Genomic DNA, 11,761 nt, shown 5'->3' with positions numbered 1-11,761 from the left:
TTTTTTTTTTCAACTTTACGACACTTGACTTGCCTTTCTCTCCCGACGGCCTGGAGCTTCAAGACCAGTTAGGCTGCTGGCGCCTCTCGCCGCTCCCTCCTCTGGTGCTCTTGCCTGCCTAACATGCAGAGCGGTCCGTCAAGTGCCGGAGCTCGGGCACAGGACGCCCAGTACGAACCGGTCACTCGCTTCCTGCCATAAACCATGTCCGTGCCATCCTTCCTTTATGACTGAGCTCTGATATATCGTTTCAAATTGCCTTAAAGGAGGCCAGCGCTGCCATCCTGCCTTCGGGCAGTCAGTCACTTCGCTCGAGACATCAGCTGGGCTTGCTCCACCATCCCCTTGGCCAGCCGGTAGCTCGAGTCTCTGTGGCGCAATCGGTTAGCGCGTCGGCTGGTTACCCGAAGGTTGGTGGTTCGAGCCCACCCAGGGACGCGCGAGGTGCATTTTGACAAAATCCCAAGCCAGCAAAGGGCTGCCCAGGTTAAGGGTTGCAAAGAAACAGCCCTCCCAGCGAAGACACGATCGACGGCGGCGCTTTAAGCACCGAGCTTTCTGCCTCGTCAGCTGCCGATGTGAAAGTGCACCTCACTCGCCCGTTTAAAAGCCAAAGGTCGGCGTGGGCCAATAGTCAGGGCTCGGGCTTTGCTCCACGTCTCGAGGGTTTTTTTTTTTGCAGGGCTGGGATAAGAAAGGACGGCTGAGCGCTGCGGGAGTCAGGGCTGGACTATGACCTCGACGTGATTTGAACACGCAGCCTTCTGATCTGGAGTCAGACGCGCTACCGTTGCGCCACGAGGTCGACCGCCGGATGCGAGCCTAAGATTGCCACGGAAGAGGGCTGTGCTGCCTCTCTGTGTGAGACGAGAAGCTAAACGGGTGGTCAGGTGCAAAGACCAGCCTCCCGTCGGGGAATCGAACCCGGTCTCCCGCGTGACAGGCGGGATACTCACCACTATACTAACGAGGAGCAGATGAGCTAGGAGCGTCTATCAACGTCCAGACGTGAGAAAAAGTGAAGCATCGCCTTTTCCCTTCATTGCGGCGCGTTGTTTTATTTTCTTTTTCAAGTTTATCCATGTCTATTTTCATTATTTTGAATAGTACCAGTAGTAGTGGGAGTAGTATTGACAGTTGCATTATTAGTATTAGCGATTGGATTTTATATTTTCGAGGAGCTCAACGGGCGGTCAGGTGCAAAAGACCGACCTTCCCGTCGGGGGAATCGAACCCGGCACAGATGAATTAGGGAGCGTCTATCAGCGTCCAGACGTGACAAAAAGTGCAGCATCGCCTTTTCCCTTCATTGTGACGCGTGTTTACTTTATTTTCGTTGACCAGTTTATTCAGTTCTATTTAATGGGCGTATTATGAATTAGCAGTAGTATTGGAGAGAGTTTGACGGTTCAATGAAGGCGATTGCATTATTTATTTTTCAACTTCTTTACTGGAGCTTGCACCTTCCAAATGTTTGAGACGAAAAGGCTGTCAAGACATGCATCGTGGATTGGCAGTTCACTTTCTCCCGGACCTGGCCATAGACCAGTTGGGGCTGGCGCTCTCGGCTCACTCCTCTGGTGCAGCCTGCAACAGCCTTCCGTCAAGTCAGGCGTGTTAGTCTTGGGCACGTATCGAACGGTCATTTCCCTTTTCTGCCATAGACCATGTCGTAGAGTCCTTCTTTATGACTAGTCGATATTCGTTTCAAATTAGCCTTAAGGGGTCATGCCAAAACTGCCTCGGGAGTCACCTTAATCAGGACATCTAGCTGGCTGCTCCACCATCTTGCCAGCCTAGCTCGGTCTTGTGGCAGCGGTTAGCCTTAGTCTTTGACCGGTTGGTGTTCTTACCCTGGGACAGAGTGCATTTTGCAAATCTAGCCAGCAAGTGGTGCCCAGGTTAAGATTTAATCCTTCGCGATCGCGAGGGCTGTTAACACCGCTTTGCATACCGTCGCTGCCGCATGTGAGCACCTCTCGGCACGTTTAAAGCCAAGGTAGGGGGTGCGCCAATAGGTCAGCTCGGGTTTCCTCCGCTCTGGGGGTCTTCTGTGCGGGCGGGATAGGAGCAGCTGCTGCGAGTCAGGGCGGACATGACCTCGCGTGATTTGACCGCAGCCTTCTGATCTCCGAAGTCAGCGCAAGCGCTACCGTTAAGGCCAAGGTCCCCGCTCGGGAGGCCCTGGCCGCGAAGCGGGCTTGCTGCCCTCTCTGTGGGGAACGGAAGCTAACGGTGGTCAGGTGCAAAGCCAGCCCCCGCTCGGAATCGAAGGTGGTCTCAGCTGACGGGCGGGGATATTTACTATACTACGAGGAGCAGATGGGCAGGGAGGTTCAACGACAGCGTGAAGAAAATGAACATCGCCTTTTCACCGCTTCGTAGCGTTGTTTTTTTTCTTTCAAGTTTACCATGTCTTTTCATTATTTTGAATAGTACCAGTAGTAGTGGGAGTAGTATGACAGTTGCATTATTAGTGGCGATTGGATTTTTTATTGGCTCAGGGGTCAGGTGCGGAGCCGACCTCGGCAGGGTGACGGCATGATGAATTAGGAGGCAGCTCTATCCAGCGTCAGAGGCACGATTCCCTATGACGCCTTTCCTTCATTTGCCGGTTGCTTCTTTTTCTTTTGAATTTATCAGTTTAGTAAGTTTGTTTGTTATTTTATTTGGATGATATATTTCCGGTGATTGTAGGTAATGCATCATTATTTCATTGCAATCATTTACGGCTACTTGCACACTTGGCAAATGTTAGAAAAAGTGGCGACACCTTTCCTATTGGCCCTGTGGACTTCTTTTCTCTCTTTCCTATTTAGACCAGTTGTAGTGGATACTTGGCGTGCTTTGTTTAGCGTGGTTTATATTCGGCAGTCTAAGTGGCGCGATTTCTGAAAGGCGCCAGTTCGTATCGCTACCGCCTAACCAATGTCGACTCCTTGCTAGCTGAGCTCTGATATAGTTCAGCACTTCCTTTATCGGCCCTGGTTCATCCTTGCGTAGTCAGTCTACTCCGATTCGTGGTCTTGCTCCACATCCGTGGCCAGCGTACCCGGTCTCTGTGATGATTGAGTCTTATGTTAAACGTTGTGGATCCTTGGCCATCAGGGCTTTGAAAGTCTTTACATCCCAAAAGGCCAGGGCCCGTTCGGGCGAGAAAGCCCAGTCAGCGGACCGCTCCGGCGGCTCTAAGCCCGGCTTTGCCTCTGCATCGATAGGTGCACCTGTTACTGAAGCGTTTGAAGCCCAAGGGAGCAGTGCATTCGAAAAATCCGCGCTTTGCTCCCGTTTAGGTTTTTGAGCGCTGGGATAACGAAAGGGGCGCGCCTCCCGGAGTCGAGCTCGCGCTGGGATGAAAGGCGTGATTTGACCCACCCTCTGACGTGTCAGGACGCTCATACTCGGGCTTGGCCGCCGGTCGAGCCTAGTTGCGGGAAGGGGTGAGCCGCTGCGTGGAGCGACAGGTGGCATGCAAAGACCGCCCCCTGGGTTGAAACGAGCCCGTCCCAGCGGACCGAGCGGGGCTCTACCCGATCTACGAGACAGCATGGAGTGGAGGTCTATCACGGTCAGGAGAGAAAAAGTGACAGGCCTATTCCTTCATTCGGGAACGTCTTTGCTCCTTCGGTTTATCAGTATTTCATTATTAAAGATGTACAGTAGGGGCATGCCCTAATGGTTGATGTACGCACTATGTCGTGAGATTGCAGTTGCATTATTAGTATTGCGATTGGATTTTATATTTTTCGAGGCAGCTCACGGGCGGTCAGGTGCAAAAGACCGACCTTCCGTCGGAATGAACCGGCACAGATGAATTAGGAGCGTCTATCAGCGTCCAGACGTGACAAAAAGTGCAGCATCGCCTTTTCCCTTCATTGTGACGCGTTGCTTTACTTTATTTTCTTTGACCAGTTTATTCAGTTCTATTTAATTTTCTGTATTTATTATTTTAATTATTAGCAGTAGTAGTGGGAGTAGTATTGACAGTTGTATTATTAGTAATGGCGATTGCATTTTATTTTTTTTTTCAACTTCTTTTACTGGACTACTTGCACACTTGCCAAATGTTTGAACAACCTTGGCTGAACGCGATTACTGATCTGGCCTGGTGGACGACTTCACTTTTCTCCCGGCCCTGGAGTCAAGACCAGTTAGGGCTGCTGGCGCTCTGGCCGCTGCCTCCTCTGGTGCTCTTGCCGCTAACATGCAGAGCGGTCCGTCAAGTGCCGGAGCTCGGGCACAGGACGAGTACGAACGGTCACTCGCTTCCTGCCATAAACCATGTCCGTGCCATCCTTCGCTTTATGACCTGAGCTCTGATATATCGTTCAAATTGCCTTAAAAGGGCCAGCGCTGCCATCCTGCCTTGGGCAGTCAGTCACTTCGCTCGAGACATCAGCTGGGCTTGCTCCACCATCCCTTGGCCAGCCTGGTAGCTCGAGTCTCTGTGGCGCAATCGGTTAGGCGTTCGGCTGTTAACGAAAGGTTGGTGGTTGAGCCCACCAGGGACGCCGAGGTGCATTTTGACAAAATCCCAAGCCAGCAAAGGGCTGCCCAGGTTAAGGTTGCAAAGAAACAGCCCTCCCAGCGAAGACGATCGGGGCGCTCTTAAGCACCGAGCTTTCTGCCTCGTCAGCTGCCGTGTGAAAGTCACCTCACTCGGCCCGTTTAAAAGCCAAAGGTACGGCGTGGCCAATAGTCAGGGCTCGAGCTTTGCTCCACGCTCTCGAGGGTTTTTTTGCAGGGGCTGGGATAAGAAAGGACGCTGAGCGCTGCAGGGAGTCAGGGGCTGGGACTATGACCTCGACGTGATTTGAACACGCAGCCTTCTGATCTGGAGTCAGACGCGCTACCGTTGCGCCACGAGGTCGCCCGCCGGATGGAGCCTAAGATTGCCACGGAAGGCTGTGCTGCCTCTGTGTGGCAGAGCTAAGGGTGGTCAGGTGCAAAGACCAGCCCCGTCGGGGAATCGAACCGGTCTCCCGCGTGACGGCGGATACTCACACTATACAACGAGGAGCAGATGAGCTAGGGAGCGTCTATCAACGTCCAGACGTGAGAAAAAGTGAAGCATCGCCTTTTCCCTTCATTGCGGCGCATTGTTTTATTTTCTTTTTCAAGTTTATCCATGTCTATTTTCATTATTTTGAATAGTACCAGTAGTAGTGGGAGTAGTATTGACAGTTGCATTATTAGTATTAGCGATTGGATTTTATATTTTCGAGGAGCTCAACGGGCGGTCAGGTGCAAAAGACCGACCTTCCGTCGGGAATCGAACCGGCACAGATGAATTAGGAGCGTCTATCAGCGTCCAGGCGTGACAAAAGTGCAGCATCGCCTTTTCCCTTCATTGTGACGCGTTGCTTTACTTTATTTTCTTTGACCAGTTTATTCAGTTCTATTTAATTTTCTGTATTTATTATTTTAATTATTAGCAGTAGTAGTGGGAGTAGTATTGACAGTTGTATTATTAGTAATGGCGATTGCATTTTATTTTATTTTTTTTTCAACTTCTTTTACTGGACTACTTGCACACTTGGCCAAATGTTTGAACCCAACCTTGGCTGAACGCGATTACTGATCTGGCCTGGTGGACGACTTCACTTTTCTCCCGGCCCTGGAGTCAAGACCAGTTAGGGCTGCTGGCGTTTCGCCGCTGCCCTCCTCTGGTGCTCTTGCCTGCCTAACATGCAGAGCGGTCCGTCAAGTGCCGGAGCTCGGGCACAGGGACGCCCAGTACGAACCGTCACTCGCTCCTGCCATAAACCATGTCCGTGCCATCCTTCCTTTATGACTGAGCTCTGATATATCGTTTCAAATTGCCTTAAAGGAGGCCAGCGCTGCCATCCTGCCTTCGGGCAGTCAGTCACTTCGCTCGAGACATCAGCTGGGCTTGCTCCACTATCCCCTTGCCAGCCGGTAGCTCGAGTCTCTGTGGCGCAATCGGTTAGCGCGTTCGGCTGTTAACCGAAAGGTTGGTGGTTCGAGCCCACCCAGGGACGCGCGAGGTGCATTTTGACAAAATCCCAGCCAGCAAAGGGCTGCCCAGGTTAAGGGTTGCAAAGAAACAGCCCTCCCAGCGAGACACGATCGAGCGGCGCTCTTAAGCACCGAGCTTTCTGCCTCGTCAGCTGCCGATGTGAAAGTGCACCTCACTCGGCCCGTTTAAAAGCCAAAGGTACGGCGTGGCCAATAGTCAGGGCTCGGGCTTTGCTCCACGTTCTCGAGGGTTTTTTTTGCAGGGCTGGGATAAGAAAGGACGGCTGAGCGCTGCGGGGAGTCAGGGGCTGGGACTATGACCTCGACGTGATTTGAACACGCAGCCTTCTGATCTGAGTCAGACCGCTACCGTTGCGCCACGAGGTCGACCGCCGGATGGAGCCTAAGATTGCCACGGAAGAGGGCTGTGCTGCCTTCTCTGTGTGAGACGAAGCTAAACGGGTGGTCAGGTGCAAAGACCAGCCTCCCGTCGGGAATCGAACCCCGGTCTCCCGCGTGACAGGCGGGATACTCACCACTATACTAACGAGGAGCAGATGAGCTAGGGAGCGTCTATCAACGTCCAGACGTGAGAAAAAGTGAAGCATCGCCTTTTCCCTTCATTGCGGCGCGTTGTTTTATTTTCTTTTTCAAGTTTATCCATGTCTATTTTCATTATTTTGAATAGTACCAGTAGTAGTGGGAGTAGTATTGACAGTTGCATTATTAGTATTAGCGATTGGATTTTATATTTTTCGAGGAGCTCAACGGGCGGTCAGGTGCAAAAGACCGACCTTCCCGTCGGAAGAATCGAACCCGGCACAGATGAATTAGGGAGCGTCTATCAGCGTCCAGACGTGACAAAAGTGCAGCATCGCCTTTTCCCTTCATTGTGACGCGTTGCTTTACTTTATTTTCTTTGACCAGTTTATTCAGTTCTATTTAATTTTCTGTATTTATTATTTTAATTATTAGCAGTAGTAGTGGGAGTAGTATTGACAGTTGTATTATTAGTAATGGCGATTGCATTTTATTTATTTTTTCAACTTCTTTACTGGACTACTTGCACACTTGGCCAAATGTTTGAACCCAACCTTGGCTGAACGCGATTACTGATCTGGCCCTGGTGGACGACTTCACTTTTCTCCCCGGCCCTGGAGTCAAGACCAGTTAGGGCTGCTGGCGCTCTCTCGGCCGCTGCCCTCCTCTGGTGCTCTTGCCTGCCTAACATGCAGAGCGGTCCGTCAAGTGCCGGAGCTCGGCACAGGGCCAGTACGAACGGTCACTCGCTTCCTGCCATAAACCATGTCCGTGCCATCCTTCCTTTATGACTGAGCTCTGATATATCGTTTCAAATTGCCTTAAAGAGGCCAGCCTGCCATCCTGCCTTGGGCATCAGTCACTCGCTCGAGACATCAGCTGGGCTTGCTCCACATCCCCTGGCCAGCCGGTAGCTCGAGTCTCTGTGCGCAATCGGTTGCGCGTTCGGCTGTTAACCGAAAGGTTGGTGGTTCGAGCCCACCAGGGGCGCGAGGTGCATTTTGACAAAATCCCAAGCCAGCAAAGGGCTGCCCAGGTTAAGGGTTGCAAAGAAACAGCCCTCCCAGCACGACACGATCGACGGCGGCGCTCTTAAGCACCGAGCTTTCTGCCTGTCAGCTGCCGATGTGAAAGTGCACCTCACTCGGCCGTTTAAAAGCCAAAGATGGGCGTGGCCAATAGTCAGGCTCGGGCTTTGCTCCACGTTCTCGAGGGTTTTTGCAGGGGCTGGGATAAGGACGGCTGAGCGCTGCGGGGAGTCAGGGGCTGGGACTATGACCTCGACGTGATTTGAACACGCAGCCTTCTGATCTGGAGTCAGACGCGCTACCGTTGCGCCACGAGGTCGACCGCCGGATGGGAGCCTAAGATTGCCACGGAAGAGGGCTGTGCTGCCTTCTCTGTGTGAGGCAGAAGCTAAGCGGGTGGTCAGGTGCAAAGACCAGCCTCCCGTCGGGAATCGAACCCGGTCTCCCGCGTGACAGGCGGGGATACTCACCACTATACTAACGAGGAGCAGATGAGCTAGAGCGTCTATCAACGTCCAGGCGTGAGAAAAAATGAAGCATCGCCTTTTCCCTTCATTGCGGAGCGTTGTTTTATTTTCTTTTTTAAGTTTATCCATGTCTATTTTCATTATTTTGAATAGTACCAGTAGTAGTGGGATAGTATTGACAGTTGCATTATTAGTATTAGCGATTGGATTTTATATTTTTCGAGGGCTCAACGGCGGTCAGGTGCAAAAGACCGACCTTCCGTCGGAATCGAACCCACAGATGAATTAGGAGGGCGTCTATCAGCGTCAGACGTGACAAAAAGTCAGCATCGCCTTTTCCCTTCATTGTGACGCGTTGCTTTACTTTATTTTCTTTGACCAGTTTATTCAGTTCTATTTAATTTTCTGTATTTATTATTTTAATTATTAGCAGTAGTAGTGGGAGTAGTATTGACAGTTGTATTATTAGTAATGGCGATTGCATTTTATTTTATTTTTTCAACTTTTTTACTGGACTACTTGCACTGGCCAAATGTTTGAACCAACCTTGGCTGAGCGCGATTACTGATCTGGCCCTGGTGGACGACTTCACTTTTCTCCCGGCCCTGGAGTCAAGACCAGTTAGGGCTGCTGGCGCTCTCTCGCGCTGCCCTCCCCTGGTGCTCTTGCCTGCCTAACATGCAGAGCGGTCCGTCAAATGCGGAGCTCGGGCACAGGACGCCCAGTCGAACCGGTCCCTCGCTTCCTGCCATAAACCATGTCCGTGCCATCCTTCCTTTATGACTGAGCTCTGATATATCGTTTCAAATTGCCTTAAAGAGGCCAGCGCTGCCATCCTGCCTTGGCAGTCAGTCACTTCTCGAGACATCAGCTGGGCTTGCTCCACCATCCCCTTGGCCAGCCGGTAGCTCGAGTTCTGTGGCTAATCGGTTAGCGTTCGGCTGTTAACCAAAGGTTGGTGGTTCGAGCCCACCCAGGGGCCAGGTGCATTTTGACAAAATCCCAAGCCAGCAAAGGGCTGCCCAGGTTAAGGGTTGCAAGAAACAGCCCTCCCAGCGAAGACACGATCGCGGCGCGCTCTTAGGCACCGAGCTTTCTGCCTCGTCAGCTGCCGATGTGAAAGTGCACCTCACTCGGCCCGTTTAAAAGCCAAAGATGCGGCGTGGCCAATAGTCAGGGCTCGGGCTTTGCTCCACGTTCTCGGGGTTTTTGCAGGGGCTGGGATAAGAAAGGACGGCTGGCGCTGCGGGAGTCAGGGCTGGGACTATGACCTCGGCGTGATTTGAACACGCGGCCTTCTGATCTGAGTCAGACGCCTACCGTTGCGCCCCCAGGTCGACCGCCGATCGAGCCTAAGATTGCCACGGAAGAGGGCTGTGCTGCCTTCTCTGTGTGAGACGAAGCTAAACGGTGGTCAGGTGCAAAGACCAGCCTCCCCGTCGGGGAATCGAACGGTCTCCCGCGTGACAGGCGGGATACTCACCACTATACTAACGAGGAGCAGATGAGCTGGAGCGTCTATCAACGTCAGGCGTGAGAAAAAGTGAAGCATCGCTTTTCCCTTCATTCGGCGCGTTGTTTTATTTTCTTTTTCAAGTTTATCCATGTCTATTTTCATTATTTTGAATAGTACCAGTAGTAGTGGGAGTAGTATTGACAGTTGCATTATTAGTATTAGCGATTGGATTTTATATTTTTGAGGAGCTCAACGGGCGGTCAGGTGCAAAGACCGACCTTCCGTCGGGAATCGAACCGGCACAGATGAATTAGGAGCGTCTATCAGCGTCAGACGTGACAAAAGTGCAGCATCGCCTTTTCCCTTCATTGTGACGCGTTGCTTTACTTTATTTTCTTTGACCAGTTTATTCAGTTCTATTTAATTTTCTGTATTTATTATTTTAATTATTAGCAGTAGTAGTGGAGTAGTATTGACAGTTGTTGTAATGGCGATTGCATTTTATTTTATTTTTTTTTTCAACTTCTTTTACTGGACTACTTGCACACTTGGCCAAATGTTTGAACCCAACCTTGGCTGAACGCGATTACTGATCTGGCCCTGGTGGGACGACTTCACTTTTCTCTCCCGCCCCGAGTCAAGACCAGTTAGGCTGCTGGCGCTCTCGCGCTGCCCTCCTCTGGTGCTCTTGCCTGCCCTAACATGCAGAGCGGTCCGTCAAGTGCGGAGCTCGGACAGGCGCCCAGTACAACCGGTCACTCGCTTCCTGCCATAAACCATGTCCCTGCCATCCTTCCTTTATGACTGAGCTCTGATATATGTTTCAAATTGCCTTAAAGGAGGCCAGCGCTGCCATCCTGCCTTCGGGCAGTCAGTCACTTCGCTCGAGACATCAGCTGGGCTTGCTCCACCATCCCCTTTGCCAGCCGGTGGCTCGAGTCTCTGTGGCGTCCGGTTAGCGTTGGCTTTAACGAAAGGTTGGTGGTTCGAGCCACCCAGGGCCGAGGTGCATTTTGACAAAATCCCAAGCCAGCAAAGGCTGCCCAGGTTAAGGGTTGCAAAGAAACAGCCCTCCCAGCGAGACCGACGACGGCGGCGCTCTAAGCACCGAGCTTTCTGCCCGTCAGCTGCCGATGTGAAAGTGCACCTCACTCGCCCGTTTAAAAGCCAAAGGTCGGCGTGGCCATAGTCAGGGCTCGGGCTTTGCTCCACGTTCTCGAGGGTTTTGCAGGGCTGGGATAAGAAAGGCGGCTGGCTGCAGGGAGTCGGGGCTGGGACTATGACCTCGCGTGATTTGAACACGCAGCCTTCTGATCTGGAGTCGACGCTACCGTTGCGCCACGGGTCGACCGCGGATGGAGCCTAAGATTGCGCGGAAGAGGGCTGTGCTGCCTCTGTGTGAGACAGGCTAAGCGGGTGGTCAGGTGCAAAGACCAGCCTCCCGTCGGGGAATCGAACCCGGTCTCCAGCGTGACAGGCGGGATACTCACCACTATACTAACGAGGAGCAGATGAGCTAGGAGCGTCTATCAACGTCAGACGTGAGAAAAGTGAAGCATCGCCTTTTCCTTCATTGCGGCGTTGTTTTATTTCCAAGTTTATCCATGTCTATTTTCATTATTTTGAATAGTACCAGTAGTAGTGGGAGTAGTATTGACAGTTGCATTATTAGTATTAGCGATTGGATTTTATATTTTCGAGCAGCTCACGGGCGGTCAGGTGCAAAGACCGACCTTCCGTCGGGAATCGAACCCGGCACAGATGAATTAGGGCGTCTATCAGCGTCCCGGCGTGACAAAAAGTGCAGCATCGCTTTTCCCTTCATTTGGCGTGCTTTACTTTATTTTCTTTGACCAGTTTATTCAGTTCTATTTAATTTTCTGTATTTATTATTTTAATTATTAGCAGTAGTAGTGGGAGTAGTATTGACAGTTGTTATTAGTAATGTGATTGCATTTTATTTATTTTTTCAACTTCTTTTACTGGACTACTTGCACACTTGGCCAAATGTTTGAACCAACCTTGGCTGAGCGTTACTGATCTGGCCCTGGTGGAGCTTCACTTTTCTCCCGGCCCTGGAGTCAAGACCAGTTAGGGCTGCTGGCGCCTCTCGGCCGCTGCCCTCCTCTGGTGCTCTGCCTGCCTAACAGCAACGGTCCGTGTGCGGAGCTGGGCCAGTACAGGCCTGCTTCCTGCATAAACACGCCATCCTTCCTTATGCTGAGCTCTATATCGTTCAAATTGCCTTAAGGAGCAGTGATCCGTCGCATCAGTCCTCGCTGGAGAATCAG

General features: G+C 51.6%; 5 non-coding genes across 5 annotated transcripts; 2 read left to right on the top strand and 3 right to left on the bottom strand.

Annotated features, from left to right (window-relative positions):
- Nucleotides 1-365: 365 nt before the first annotated feature.
- On the top strand, nt 366-438 carry trnat-ggu. Its single transcript has one exon. It is a non-coding gene; the product is annotated as a tRNA-Thr (tRNA).
- Nucleotides 439-733: 295 nt separating this feature from the next.
- Nucleotides 734-805, bottom strand: trnaw-cca. The gene has a single exon. It is a non-coding gene; the product is annotated as a tRNA-Trp (tRNA).
- A 3,993-nt stretch (nt 806-4,798) lies between these two features.
- trnaw-cca lies at nt 4,799-4,870 on the bottom strand. The gene has a single exon. It is a non-coding gene; the product is annotated as a tRNA-Trp (tRNA).
- A 1,058-nt stretch (nt 4,871-5,928) lies between these two features.
- On the top strand, nt 5,929-6,002 carry trnan-guu. The gene has a single exon. It is a non-coding gene; the product is annotated as a tRNA-Asn (tRNA).
- Nucleotides 6,003-7,794: 1,792 nt separating this feature from the next.
- trnaw-cca lies at nt 7,795-7,866 on the bottom strand. Its single transcript has one exon. It is a non-coding gene; the product is annotated as a tRNA-Trp (tRNA).
- Between the last annotated feature and the right edge of the window lie 3,895 nt (nt 7,867-11,761).

Source organism: Polypterus senegalus, unplaced genomic scaffold (genome assembly GCF_016835505.1).
Source record: "Polypterus senegalus isolate Bchr_013 unplaced genomic scaffold, ASM1683550v1 scaffold_6844, whole genome shotgun sequence".
NCBI classification, from domain to species: Eukaryota; Metazoa; Chordata; class Cladistia; order Polypteriformes; family Polypteridae; genus Polypterus; species Polypterus senegalus.
Note: the sequence above shows the minus strand (reverse complement) of the source record. Positions and strands in the feature narration are given on the sequence as shown.